The sequence below is a fragment of the Oncorhynchus keta genome, chromosome 15 (genome assembly GCF_023373465.1).
Source record: "Oncorhynchus keta strain PuntledgeMale-10-30-2019 chromosome 15, Oket_V2, whole genome shotgun sequence".
NCBI classification, from domain to species: Eukaryota; Metazoa; Chordata; class Actinopteri; order Salmoniformes; family Salmonidae; genus Oncorhynchus; species Oncorhynchus keta.
Window position 1 is genome coordinate 18,913,174 of NC_068435.1, and position 14,736 is coordinate 18,927,909.

Sequence of the window (14,736 nt, forward strand, 5' to 3'; positions counted from 1 at the left end):
AATTTGGTAATAGGGCTTTTTACGTACTCTGCGCCATCGTCTTGGAACACATTACAAAATACTTTTAAACTGGAAGAACTTTTCCTGATGGGTGTTTTTAAATCACTGATTAAGGATTTTGAGACCGATACCCTGACCGGTAAAAGTTTTTATTTCGCTGTTTTATAATTTTGTTATATTGTTTTTTACTAGAGTACTTGTAGTTTTGCATGTTGTCTTTCTGTAATTGTGTAATGACTTGGTGCTGCCTATCTTGACCAGGACGCTCTTCAAGAAGAGATTTCAAATCTCAATGAGCCCTTCCTGGTTAAATAAAAATAGGGGAGGGAGCAAGCAAGAGGTGGAATGAGAGAAAGATGGAGTTCAGTCAGCGGGCTGGGTGACGACCGATGAGTGTGTGGCGAGGTGCGAGTGGGCGGTCAGGCATGCCCTAATGCAGAAAACATTAGGAGGCACCTACCGGTACACACACTAACAACCAGACCAACACTTTCTCTCTTGGGGTTAGCCGACGTGTGGTGCACTCATACAGCTCCTTCAGAAAGTATTCAGACCCCTTGACTTTATCCACATTGTTAGGGTACAGGCTTATTCTAAAATGCATTAAATTGTTTTTCCCTCTCTCAATCTACACATAATGACAAAGCATAAACAGGTTTTGCGAAATGTCTCATTTATAAAAAATAAAAATCTAACTTACATAAGTACTCAGACCCTTTACTCAGTACTTTGTTGAAGCACCTTTGGCAGCGATTCTAACCTCGAATCTTCTTGGGTATGACGCTATAAGCTTGGCACACCTGTATTTGGAGAGTTTCTCCCATTCTTATCTGCAGATCCTCTCAAGCTCTGTCAGGTTGGATGGGGGGCATTGCTGCACAGTTATTTCCAGGTCTCTCCAGAGATGTTTGATCAGGTTCAAGTCTGGGCCACTCAAGGACCTTCGTAGACTTGTCCTGAAGCAACTCCTGCGTTGTATAACATGTTGACCAGACCACACGCTTGCGTGCACATGTTGATTTTGTCCCCCCACACCAGACTCGATCAGGACACGCAGGTTGAAATATCAAATTCAGGAACCAATTATATTACATTTGGGGACAGGTCAAAAAGCATTAACCTGTTAGGTTAGGGGGCAGCATTTTCACTTTTTGATGAATTGCGTGACCAAACTTAACTGCCTCCTACTCTGTCCCAGATGCTAATATGTGCATATTATTATTAGTATTGGATAGAAAACTCTGAAGTTTCTAAAACTGTTTGAATGATGTCTGAGTATAACAGAACTCATATGGCAGGCAAAACCCTGAGAAGAAATCCAAACAGGAAGTGAGAAGTCGAATTTCAAAACAATGCCTATTTAAATCCGATAGTTATGGATGTGCTTGCACTTCCCAGGGCTTCCACTAGATGTCCCCGTCTTTAGATCCTAGTTTTAAGATTATACTATAAAGGAGGGGCTCATGAGACCTCTTTTAGTGAGTGGTCTGGTAGAGATCCTCAGTCTCATGACGCGCGCTCCCGAGAATGTTAGCCCCCGTTCCAATGCTTTTATTCAGACAATGAAATTCTCCAGTTGGAACCTTAATGATGATATATGTTAAAAACATCCTGAAGATTGATTTGGAGACATGTTTTGACTTGTTTCTACGACCTGTAACGGAACTTTTTGAGTTCTTGTCATTGAGGAAATGGTCGCGCCTCATGAAGATGGATTACTGGGCTGAACACGCTAACAACAAATGGCTAAATGATGGGCTTTATGGAACAAAGTCATTTATTGTCAAACTGGGATGCCTGGGAGTGCCTTTTGATGAACATCAAAAGGTAAGTGAATATTTAGTGTTTTTTCTAACTAATGTTGACTCCAAGATGGCGGAATTGTCTAATTGTTTATATGCAGGTACAGAGCGCCGTTCTCAGATTATGCTTTTTCCGTAAAGTTTTTTTGAAATCTGACGCAGCGGTTGCATTAAGGAGAAGTCTACCTTTAATCCTGTGAATAACAGTTGTATCTTTTATCAATGTTTATTATGAGTATTTCTGCCAAATCACCGGATGTTTTGGAATCAAAACATTACTGCACGTAACACGCCAATGTAAACCAATTTTTGGATATAAATATGCACATTATCGAACATACACAATTCATGTAACATGATGTCCTATGAGTGTCATCTGATGAAGATCAAAGGTTGGTGATTAATTTTATCTATATTTCTGCTTTCTGTGACTCCTATCTTTGGCTGGAAAAAATGGCAGTGTGTTGTTTTGACTTGACTATGAGCTAATATAATCATATGTTGTGCTTTCGCTGTAAATCATTTTTGAAATCGGACACCACACACCGTGTCCGGTCTGGTCAGCATGTATGGGTCGTTGCTTGGCATTCAGGCCAAAGATTTTCATCTTGGTTTAATCAGACCAGATAATCTTGTTTCTTATGGTCAGAGTCTTTAGCTGCCTTTTGGCAAAGTGCCTTTTACTGGTTGTCCTCCTAGAAGGTTCTCCCATCTCCACAGAGGAACTCTCTCGGAGCTCTTCGAATAATTCCTTCGACCTCATGCCTTGGTTTTTGCTTTGACATGCACTGTCAGCTGTGGGACCTTATATAGTCAGGTGTGTGCCTTTCCAAATCATGTCCACTGAATTTAAATAACCACAGGTGGACTCCAATCAATTTATAGAAACATCAAGGATGATCAATAGAAACAGGATGCACCCGAGCTCAATTTCGAGCAACATCGAAAAGGGTCTGAATAGTTATGTAAATAAGGTATTTACGTTTTTTTATTTTTAATACATTTGCCAAAAGCTCTAAAAAAACATTTCTACTTTGTCATTATGGGGTAGTGTGTAGATTGCTGGGGATTCTTTTTCATTTAATCAATTTTCGAATAAGGCTGTAATGTAACAAAATGTGGATAAGTCAAGGGGTCTGAATAATTTCCTAAGACAATAACGACCCAAACCATAACTACTAATCGACAGCTGTCTAACTACCATTGTACATGAACTAGTCACAAAATTGAATGTAGCAAGTGAAAGAACAGACAGTGGGCTAGTTACACACAACCCCCCCGCGCTCTTGTTTAGCTGAAGAGACATATGTCCAGGCAATCCCCAAAATGTGACCAGGAGACATTTCCTGCTCATGGGGAGGTGAGCTGACAATGCCATTTTTGCTTTCACACTAACACAATACCATCATAATAATAGCCTTTCAGTAGAAATACTATCAGAACATTGCCGTGACCATGTATAGAAGGTAGACAGTGTGGGGAAGGAAGGGAAGTCGAAATGTTGATTGTTCCAGATAGCGTGACCACAGGTCTTCATAAAATGTGCGCTGCTGTTTTGTTTTGAATGTTGGCTGGCACGCCCAACGGCTGTGCTGCTATTGACACGAGCAACGGTGACAAACAGACAAGCTTCTAATTATACGTGATTAGGGATCATTCAAAACAGTTGGCCTCCACTTTAGCTACTCTCACAGTGCTCGTGGTTTTATGCAGTTTAGATTGCGAGAGGTCTAGGAAGAACATTGAAAATTCAAATGAGAAAAACCTGACGCCATATTTACCCCAAACTGCACTGTATCCGTATGCGTTTATAAACAAAGGAATGATTCAAGTCAGAACAAAAGAGCAAAAGCAACAGACTACTTTCCCAGTTGGAAAGGTAGAGAAGTTCTGCTTTCCAAATGCTCTTGTTCACACCTTTCTAAACAGGCCTATTTTTATTTTACCTTTAACTAGGCAAGTCACTTAAGAACAAATTCTTATTTACAATGAAGGCCTATCCCAGCCAAACCAATTGTGTGCCGCCCTATGGGACAACCAATCACGGCCGGTTGTGATACAGCATGCAATCGAAACCAGGGTCTGCCGTGACACCTTTAGCGCTGAGATGCAGTGCCTTAGTATGTGGCTCCCGAGTGGCGCAGTGGTCTAAGTTCTCCAGTAGCATTCGGTGGAGTTTGTTTACACATTTTGGAGTGTGCTCAAGAAATGAGAATATTTGACACTGGAAATTCAAGCCACTTAATTTTATGCTACAGCAACTAGCCTACTTCTCACTTCATAAACACCCTAAGCTAATGACGGATTATGTTCTTTAGCTTTAATGATAACACTAATTATGTAAATGTGCGAGTAGCAAACAAGCTTAACTATGAGAATAGTTTCACTGCAGGGTATCTAAACAGGTTGGTGCAGAAACTGTTCTCAAGGACTTAATTTGAAGTGGGTTAGTATATCTGGCTATCTACTACTGATATATTACAAGTAGAGTGGTGGTCTAAGTTTGTTGGCTACTGGCTAGATCTCTGCTTATCAAATGACACTAAGTCATTTTCACTTGACATGTTGAAAAGATCTCCTCAAAAGAATCTCAAGACAAGTTTAGCGTTACTAATTGGGTACCTGACAAATGACTGACATGTCCTAACCAAACTGTCAACATTTCAAGATTAATTGTCATACTCAACTGTCTGCTCTCTTTTATGTATAGCCTACTTAAGGCAGTCCCAATTGAATAAACTTGAACACTGCCATTGTAACTTCCAAAAGCTAACCACGCTTCCATTTCAAAAGTAATGGTCACAGGGGTCGTATTTTTAGACATCGAATTACACATAAAACATAAGTAAAAGTCTTCAGAGCTCTCAATGTCTTGGTCCCACTAATCCGGGGCTATCTGATTCAGTGGTGTCCCTGTGGACTGGCCTGGTATAATCAACTGGGGTGTCTCCCTCCCTCAGCCTTGAGAGCCCTCAAGAGTACAGGTGGCACATCATGCCCCAGTGAGAGGCCAGCCCTCTAGAGGCACACCTTATCACTGATTTTATCTATCCTAACCCCCTACCCCCCACAAGGAGGGTAGGGATGCCTGTTGTGGCTAATCGTATATTTGAGGACCCTATTTGATTTTTTCTATTCAATTCAGTCTGGTATGAGAATGGTAGTCCATATCTGCAAAAGCAGGGTATCTTGGTTATTGCTCTGTGCCTTCAAAATCTTGTGTGACTTACTACAATATATGGGCATACGAATATAAGGGCAGGTCGAGACGATGACCTCATTTCAAGATGGCTGCTATCTACATTTCAGTAGCGTTGTGAAGCATAAACATGGAATACATTGATAAACACCGAAAGACTGTACTCCACAGATCATGAGGATTTCGACACGACCAACGAAGATTGCTTTCTCGAAGGATTGGATCCACTAAGACCTACAAGAAAAATTAATTGACTTTATATTGCTAATTTAATGTATTTTGTTTTCAAAAGTTGTCTGTTTTTGTACTTTTAGTTTACATTAGGCCTTTGTAACAAGTCATTTCCATGTTAAATAATTCCAAAGTAGTTGTCTGTTTCATATTAGTTCACTGTTCTAAGTTTCATCCTTGTAACTTTGGAGGCCATTAAACTCTCATGGCCACTTTATTTATTTGTAGTTGTCACCTCTGCCTTTGGAGACCGTGTTACTGTTTACATTGTATGTGTGTGCTTCACACCTTCTGTGTGAGTCACTGTACAGATATAGTTTAGGCTTGTGTTTTTACTTTACAGCCATGTCGTTTTGTAAATTGAGTCAACTGTAATTATGTGTCTTACAACAATATATCCCTTTATTTTATTCAGGATACAGAGGATTTGAATGATGACGTTTGGGAGCCACCCCCCCTGCCGGGCAAGGTCTTCAGTCCCACACTGCAGTGTCAATCATCCTATCTGATGTTTCTACATCCACTTTTCATAGACCCCTTGAAAAATAAAAGGACAAATGGTGCCACAAGCCCCTAAAAGAACCGGTTTCCCCAAGTCCAAGGTAAACAAAATCACAAAGACAGCGGAGAGGGGGACCATACGTTGGGTCAGGACTAACATGCCGTTTTGTGTAAAATGGAAGGACACTAGGGAAGTAACTATGCTTACCACACAGCATGAGGTATTCAGTAATGACCATGTCTCAAGGAGGGTGAAAAATGCCAATGGGGCATGACATGGGTGAGGAAGAATGTCCCAGTTCCTGTGAAGGACTACAATGCCAGCATGGGGGTTGTCAACCTATTTGATGCTCTGATAGGCTACTAGCAGGTCCTCCACCAGACCAGGAAGTGGTATAAGACTTTTTTTTTACCACTGTGTGGACATTGCAACAGTAAATGTTTTCATTCTCCACAAGCAGATGTCCAAAGCAAAAGGTCAAACTCCTCTCTCCCAGTTGGCCTTCCGAGAGCAGCTGGTGTTGGAAATGGCTGAATTGGGGGCCCAAAGCAACCTCACAACCATCACAAAACCCCCCACTCAAGGTCAGCATCATTATCCAACACACATGCCAAAAGGAAGAACTGCAAGTTTTGCAAAAAAACACATGGGGAAAAGGGGTGAAATACCAGTACGCCTTTTGTTTCCTGGCAGAGGGACTGCTTCAAAGACGATCACGACAGGCACAAGCTATGGTGAAAGTGAAAGCTATTCTACACCTGGAATGTAAAACTAACACAAATGCCATTTGTAAATAGTTCAGCTTATTTCTATTTTTGTGAAGGACACGTGTAACCAAGTGTGTGTTCGATAAGACTTTTTCAAAAAAAAAATTAAAAAAATAATAATATATATATATATATTATATAGCATTTCTATTGTTTTTGTTGGATACGCCTAGGCCAAACAGGATACGCCTAGGCCAAACAGGATACGCCTAGGCCAAACAGGATACGCCTAGGCCAAACAGGATACGCCTAGGCCAAACAGGATACGCCTAGGCCAAACAGGATACGCCTAGGCCAAACAGGATACGCCTAGGCCAAACATTCAGGCACTTTGTGGTGGTGTTGTCGGTATGGTAGAAATAGTTTTTATACTGAACAAATAGCATTTAGGGAATGCAAATATGTAATTATCTATTTACAGATATAAGCCACTTTGGAGAGGTTTATGGACACTTGGACATGTCCCGTGAACACACCTGACACCACTTACTAAAACATCTGCCCATTTCAAGTTGTTAGGTCTATCAATCCCTTTTTTTCTGATATTGTTCACGTTTTGGAAGCCGTCTGATGCGTTTCCAGGTCTAGTCGTTAAAATGTACTTATTGCTTTTCAATGAAAGATTACTTTCTTTTTTTATGTTTGTGTGTGCTTGATCTTGTGTATTCTGAACTATATAACTCCTGTTTTCTGAGCATTTCCTCATAGTTGCCTAGATTTCTTCTTTCCAAATAAACCCAGTTTTTCATTGTCAGAATCAAGTAATTACACATGAATAGTTATTACCCAAAAGTATGTCTATTTAGGCGGAAATCTAAATTTTGCCATTACATTTAAGAGGTTAATGGACTTTCAGTTGTCTACAGCAGGGAGGGGTAAAACAGGAAGGAGTTCTGTTTATGCAATCTGCTCTCCACTTTAAACATGTGGGCTTAATATCTCCCGAAAAAAAATCACTGTCCAACGCTGAGGCCTTTCCCTGGTCAAGAGTGGGGCCGAGGGGAGGAGTACTCTTGGGAATACAAAAGGTTGTCAGTAATATATTCAGCAGAACTTGACTCCCAGGGAATGGCGGCACCTTGCCTTCCTCTTTGGCACTCTTCGTCTGACTGGCTGCCCACCGGCAGAGGGACCTGCTGCAGCTCCCCCTAAGCACTCACCCCTGGGGCTTTTGGGCTGGCCCGTAGCAGGCCTGGGGGCGGCAGCCATGCATGTGGCCTTGACACGGGCGTGTGGGAATAAGGGGGGCTTTAACTTCCTGCCAGGGATGTCTGGCTCAGCAGAAAGAAATGACAGAGCCAGGGGAAGAGCGAGAGAGAGACGAAGTTAAGAGGAAAGACGTGGGGAGAGAAGAAGTTCAGCTTTGGAGGTTATCTTTTTCTGTCTGGAGTCCGTGGCATTGAGGGAATGTTTGGTATGGTAGAAAGAATGGCTCAATTCATTAATTTGTTCCTCCATAAATTCAGTCTGAAACAATCCCCCAAACTGTACTGAAGTTTGTGTGTGCCATTTTTCCTGGAAGAGTCTTGTTTGCAAATCATCCAGAATGATGTGCTTAGAGTGCATTTAGAGGTTATACGTAAATAACAAATAAAAAACAGACTGGGTCATACTAAAAATGTATCCAGCACATTTTTTTTATGTTGAGATGACTAATCAAATTTTTGGGTCACATGTTTAGCAGATGTTCTCAGGTGTAGCAAAATGCTTGTGTTTCTAGCTCCAACAGGGCAGTAATATGTAACAAGTAATATCTAACAAATTCACAAAAATATACAAATCTAAGTAAAGGAATGGAATTAAGAATATATAAATATATGGACGAGCAATGTCAGAGCGGCCTAGACTAAGATACAGTAGAATTGAATTCTACTACTAGCCTCTGCTTTAAAACAGACTATTGAGCAATTCAATTGGCACCAAATACCATGTTCAAAGTTGGTCTTACTATAAGTTTAACAGTTTCCATGGTGAACAGTTAAAACACAAAACCTCTATCCTTCCATTAAGAAGAATTAATTACAGGATTCCCGGGCCTCCCAGAGAGCTAAATCATTCAGAGAGACCACCAACACAACCATGCTGAAAGTATCAGTGGCTGTGAGTGTGACTGGTGGGAGGTGGTGCAAGGGCTACCAATGCACAGTTAAAAGCTGAAGCCTCCAGGTGGGTTTAAGACGCCAGCCAAACTGAAGCAAAATTGTCTAGCCGAACAAACGCGCGCGCTTGTTTGTTCATATTGAGATGCCGTAGCTAGTATACACTCCCCACAAAAGTTCAAATGAAACTAAAAGTACGCAAGAAAGCTGTCATTAATTAACATTTTTGCAGAGGAGATCTTAGTCTAACAGCACCATCTAAGATGTTTGGTGCAGTATTTTTCAATTAAAAAATGTGCATTGAAAACAAGGTATTTCTCATTGAATGAGAGACGATTGAAGAATCCCTACTGTTGCCCAATCACCAACGAAGGGGCGTAGACTTCGGCTCCGAACTTCAGCTTGTATTTAGAGAAAAATGTGTACCCGAACAGCCAAAGTTCAAAACATCACAAAACACTGTAATTAATATATACAAACTCTTCCGAACTGTTTCAGATTGGAAGCATGCGGATGGATGCCTTTAACCTATTAGTTTTATGACACGCTCCCTCAGGTCAAATGATTTCTGACTGTATTTCCTGAGGCCCTTCCGACAGAACACAAAACTCGCCTTAGGGGCGAGGTGTAGGGGCAACTTCATCCCACTCCTGCCGTAGGACTCAAGTCATGAATGGTGTCTCCTTTTCTACCGCTGCACTGATAGCCCTGGACAGGACAACGCGAGCCCTTGTTGTCTTTAGCTGTATTGCCTTCATCTACACTGAGTGTACATTAGGAACACCAGCTCTTTCCATGATTTAGGCTGACCAGGTGAAAGCTATGATCCCTTACTGATGCCACTTGAATCAGTGTAGATGAAAGAGAGGACACGGGTTAAAGAAGGGTATGAAAGCCTTGAGACATGGATTGTGTATGTGTGCCATTCAGAGGGTGAATGGACAAGACTTGATTTAAGTGCCTTTGAACAGGGTATGGTAGTAGGTGCCATGCGCACAGGTTTGAGTGTCAAGAACTGCAGCGCTGCTGGGTTTTTCATACTAAACAGTTTCCGTGTGTTTCAAGAATGTTCCACCACACAAAGGACATCCAGCCAACTTGACACAACTATGGCAAGCATTGGAGTCAACATGGATAGTGTGTCAACATCCCTGTGGAACGCTTTCAGCGCCTTGTGGTGTCCATGCCCTGACGAATTGAGGCTGTTCTGACGGCGGGCGGGGGGGCTCAATTTGAGAACGTTCCTCTAATGTTTTGTACACCGAGTGTATATGATTATACTATCATTTCAAATCCATGCCTAGGAAGGACCTACTTTACACTAATCTAGTGAGATGCTTCCCTGACTAATGTCTTTAAAATCTCCTCTAGGCTATCTTGAGATGAATTATCCTTCAGACACTAACACTTAAGCACTACACTGAATCGCAGCTGTGACTGTGCCATGGTTTGAATAAGAGGATGAGGACTGAGAGAAAAGGCCACCTAATGAATGGACAGAGGGAAATACCCTCTACTTCTGTCATAACTAGATGATGCTACTGGATGAAAAAAATGGGGCATCTAGAAATACAGATTTGACAAAAGCTGCCTCGCAGGAGCCATACAAAGGTGAGCAGAGTGAATAATACAATCTAATCAGCTGTTGCCAATCTTTAAACACATTCTGTTCAGAAGAAAGGAACTGTGACACACAAGCAAGGCTTGGGGGCTGGCTAGGCTTCACTTCAGACAGAAGCAGCAACTCAAATCTTCACCACTACTAGAGGTAGACAGATGGGTGAAGAGGGGGGGGGGTTGCTTGTTTTCCAGGCACAGGAGGCCAGCACAGCCCTCCTGCTAACCTCGGAGGAGAGGCAGAGGAGCAAAGGGAGGCCTGGGGGAGAGGGGCATGATGACAGAACCATGCGAAGCTTCTTCCACTGACAGGAGCAACAACCGCCACTTAACTAAACAAAATGGCAGTGATAATAAGTGGTCAGATGTGATGATCTACACAGACAGTGTCCATAGCATTCATACAAGGACTCAGTTGAGAGTCTTAAAACTGTCTTTATATACCCATTTAAGTCCTGATTAAGTCAGAGTAGTAGTTTGAACGTGCAACTGAAACCAGTAGGAGTAAAGATGCAGATTTCTGGACAGGGCTGCGCTCAGAGTTTCTTGCCTTGGTAAATCGCGCTGTTAAGACACAGACGCCCTTTGCAACCATGTACCTATGTGAGAGTGGATTCTCAGCCCTCACCAGCATGAAAACTAAATACAGGCACAGACTGTGGAAAATGATTTAAGACAAGACTCTCCAATACAACCCAACATTGCAGAGTTATGTGCATCCTTTCACGCACACCATTCTCATTAACATGTGGTGAGTTCACAATTTTTGATGAACAAATAAGGTTTTATGTAAGTTGCTTAAAGAGCAATGGCAAAACACATTTGAGAGTGCTCTGACCCTGGTGCTAGAGGCACGCAGCTGGAGGTTGAATGTTTGAAGGTGTACAGGACTAGAAAAAGTTTTGGAACCACTGCTCTACACCATAAAAATGGGGAGAGGGGGGGGCGCTGCTAAACAATGCTAATTTTCACAGAAAAAACAACATGGAACTGTTTACAAGGGACCCTAGTGTTCACTCTGTCAAGAGGGAAACAATGTATCTGTCTCCTCTTGGTTTCCCCTCAACTCTCCATCTTTGCATTTTAAGTTTAGTTTCTCGAGTGTGGCCCCTAGGGATCGACGGTGTATGCTTGTTAGGATCCTGTAGTTGCATCTATTTTTACATTTTAGTAATTTAGCAGACGTTCTTATCCGGAGCGACTTACAGTAGTTAGTGAGTGCATACATTTTCATATGGGTCCCCTGTGGGAATCGAACCCACAATCCTATGCTCTACCAACTGAGCCACACGGGACATATGGGGCTAAGATCTGAAACTGGGTTGAGTCATGTTTCTTTTTTGTTTTAAATACTGACACCACAGGTCTTAAAATCTGATCTCGCATACATCTTGCCGAAACACAGTTTCTCTCCAGTCTAAAGATGGATGAACTGGCACAATATCATACAAATATGAGGTAGTAGAGATCACTCCCAAAGTACTGTATGCAATTTTCCTACACTTGTGCTAGGTGGATTCAGAAATTCCATGGTCATAATCCTTCAAATGATCTTGAACTCTGACAGGGCCTTGGATTTTGTCGTCAAATATATATTTTTGCAAAAACTGTTTAACAGTAGGGCATCAAAGAACCCCACCACACTTCATACCCGACCACTTCATGAAGTTAACGCAACTATACAAGCCAGTCGAATAAAGTACCTCAACAACCACAAGGGCAGGCTATGGCGGAAGCCACAATAGTTAAAAACATCTGTTCCGCCCGACATACCCGGGACCTCTTATCTGTTGGCTGAGTGACCCAACTGACTTTAGAAGCTGCCATCTTAGGTTCGAGACTTCGCGGAAGGTGGGGTAGTATTTCATGGGATGCTCTATTATCTGTGAACACGTAGCTAGCCTGGTCGTTCAATAAAATTTATTTTTTTCTATGTACAGTTTTTTAAATAACAGTTCGTTTTCGTTCTGTTATGAAAGGTGGAAAGTAGTCACGTCTGTAGTTGCTGGCGACCCATTATGCTGGTTGACTGATTACAAAAGAATGGAGCGAAGACCGACGCGTTCGGGAAAATAATGGTAATCTCGCACTTAGAAATACAGCCAGGAACTATACAGCGGCAGGTGCTTTTTAATCGAAAATACATGGATGAACCGATGGTAACAAGTGAAGTTATTCCAAGTTCACCCAGATCCAATGTTTATGATAAACAAGCCCCCTTAAACGTTAAAATGCGGAAACGCACTACAACTGCAACCATCGCTTGCTGTTGATCAAAGTGGCACCGCAGGAAAATGTATGTGTAGGTTTTTTTTCGACGAGCAACAACCGCCATCAGTGTAGTCCACTGGCACAGGATTAGCCTTTGGGCTAGCAGCAAGACAACGAGGGCGATGATACAGTGCTCGAATGTTGGCTCCAGGCTCAACTTCTCCACTTAACAATGGGGCCACTTCCAACTAGCTAGCAGCAAGCTAATTAAGGCCATCACACAGCTGACGGAAACGCAGAGCTCGCCTAGTTATTCCCTACTAAAATATAATAATCCCGAACCATATAAAATGAATATAGTCCATGTACTTTAACAATGATATATAGATATAAAGGGAGAGTAAAAAACATGGCTAAACAGGAATGACCGTCTGGCCTCAAGCAACCCTCGGTCCATATTCATCGTCCAATAAAACAACAGACAGGCTACTTTTTTTATCTCGTCATTAGCAAGTTAAATACCATGTGAATGAACTCAATTTAAGAAATGCAAATTGGACTTCTGTCTGGATTTATGTATCAAAATCCAGCTGTGTGGTATGCCGTATTTAAAAAAAAATAGTTTTCATAGCTAGTGTGCACCCAGGGAATATCCCTTCGCTAGCAACCTACAGTATTAAATAATTCAGCTCCGCCACCGACTCACCTCTAACTACATTTAAACCACCTCGTGTCTCACTAGCTGAACACACAATTAACTAGCTAACCCAAGCGAACGAACACTCACCCTTGCCTATTGTAGTATAAATAAATAAAACCAATTCAAAATGTTTCCAAATTCAACAAGTTGTTTACATTGCTTGCTTAACGAGATCTCATCGTGTTGGCTAGATAATATTCTTCACCTAGTGAAAAAAAAACTATGGTGATCTCAGCGGAAGGCGAGTTAAACTTGCTAACTGTAGTTAGCGTTTCAGCATGGTAGTTTACGGACCTGCAGTAACTTGTGTTGGGAAATTACTGTATCCCATTCTCATTTACTTTTCAGAATAAACTGCGTTTACAGTAATTCGCTGAATAGACCAAAAGTCAGTTTCCAAACAAACTTGCATGGTAGATTAAAAGTCGATTGTAAGTGGGAAAACCCGTTCTATAACATTACATGGGTTACTTACAGGTAAGAGTAACACACAACTAATTTACCATGTGAACAAATGGGATATAGAGCGACTACGGAATTCAACCATTCAAAAAAAAATCATTGCTCGCTTACCCAACAAGCTTGGTCAATTCAGGGTTTCTCAAATTAACTCCCGTTAGTATCTCCAGTACAATCCTTTCTGGTCCGTTAATAAATTACGAAATTAAAGTTATTTTATAATGTTCGGCGTGTCGGTATCCCGTCTTCACCGGCTCGTTTTGTCCTTTGTGTTAATTTCACTCAATTCGAGTTTAATCCGATCGATCCCGGCAGTCGCGTACTTGAGTCGTCTCTTCCAGATACTCTCTCACCTTCTACGGGCAGGGGGCGCGTTCGTGGCTCCAATGGATAAACATGCGTGCGCGTGAATGACCCTGCTGGGCTGTGACGAATGTGCGCTTTATTTTTCAGTTCTTGTAACATAGTAGATGCGATTAAAGCTGCACCTTTTAATTTCTTATTTTGGCGTAGGGTTATGGGAGTTATTGATACATGCAATGTGGACATCAAGTTGATTTTAAATTGCTCCAATTGATTCTCAAATTAAAAACTGGAACTTGGCATGGGATAATGACGTCTATAAATTATAAACCTCAAATGATATGGTATTCTAAAAGCTCATACCGTTTCAAAACGAGTTCAAAACATGTTCCCAATTGCAATGGAACTGTATCAACTGAAATGAGTGGATGGTTTTATTTGTTTGGAGCATCAGTTCGTCCCCGATAACGACTTTCATAATAATTCCACGTGAACTGCAGATTAATAATTATGATTATTAGAGATGGACATCATGCAAGTTCACGATTCAAATTGACATAATACTTGTTCTTCTACCGAGCCTGAGAGCCTATTCTACCTGGTCCAATGGGCACGCACAGGGCCAACCTGAGGATTTCAGAGTAGTTCGAGTCCTTGCATTTTGCGAAGTTAAAAGCTAAACATGTGCAACCATTTTCGATAGAAATATATCAAAATGAAGAAATATGTATTCCACACTTGTGTGAAGGTCTCATCCTTGATGAACACTACAGAGGAATCATCGGGCAAGTTACCCGCAAGTCCTTTGCGCGGTCATTCATTTGCTGAGCATAACAACCTGCCCCA

The 14,736-nt window shown here is 41.6% G+C and overlaps 1 protein-coding gene across 4 annotated transcripts in view; it reads right to left on the minus strand.

Annotated features, from left to right (window-relative positions):
- Nucleotides 1–13,961, minus strand: part of LOC118381149 (chromodomain-helicase-DNA-binding protein 7-like) — a 147,002-nt gene extending 133,041 nt beyond the window's left edge. For all 4 annotated transcript variants that reach the window (XM_052463550.1, XM_052463551.1, XM_052463547.1 and 1 more), the window contains exon 1: nucleotides 13,702–13,961. The gene's annotated coding sequence lies outside the window, so the exon portion shown is untranslated. The remainder of the gene's footprint in view (nucleotides 1–13,701) is intronic.
- Between the last annotated feature and the right edge of the window lie 775 nt (nucleotides 13,962–14,736).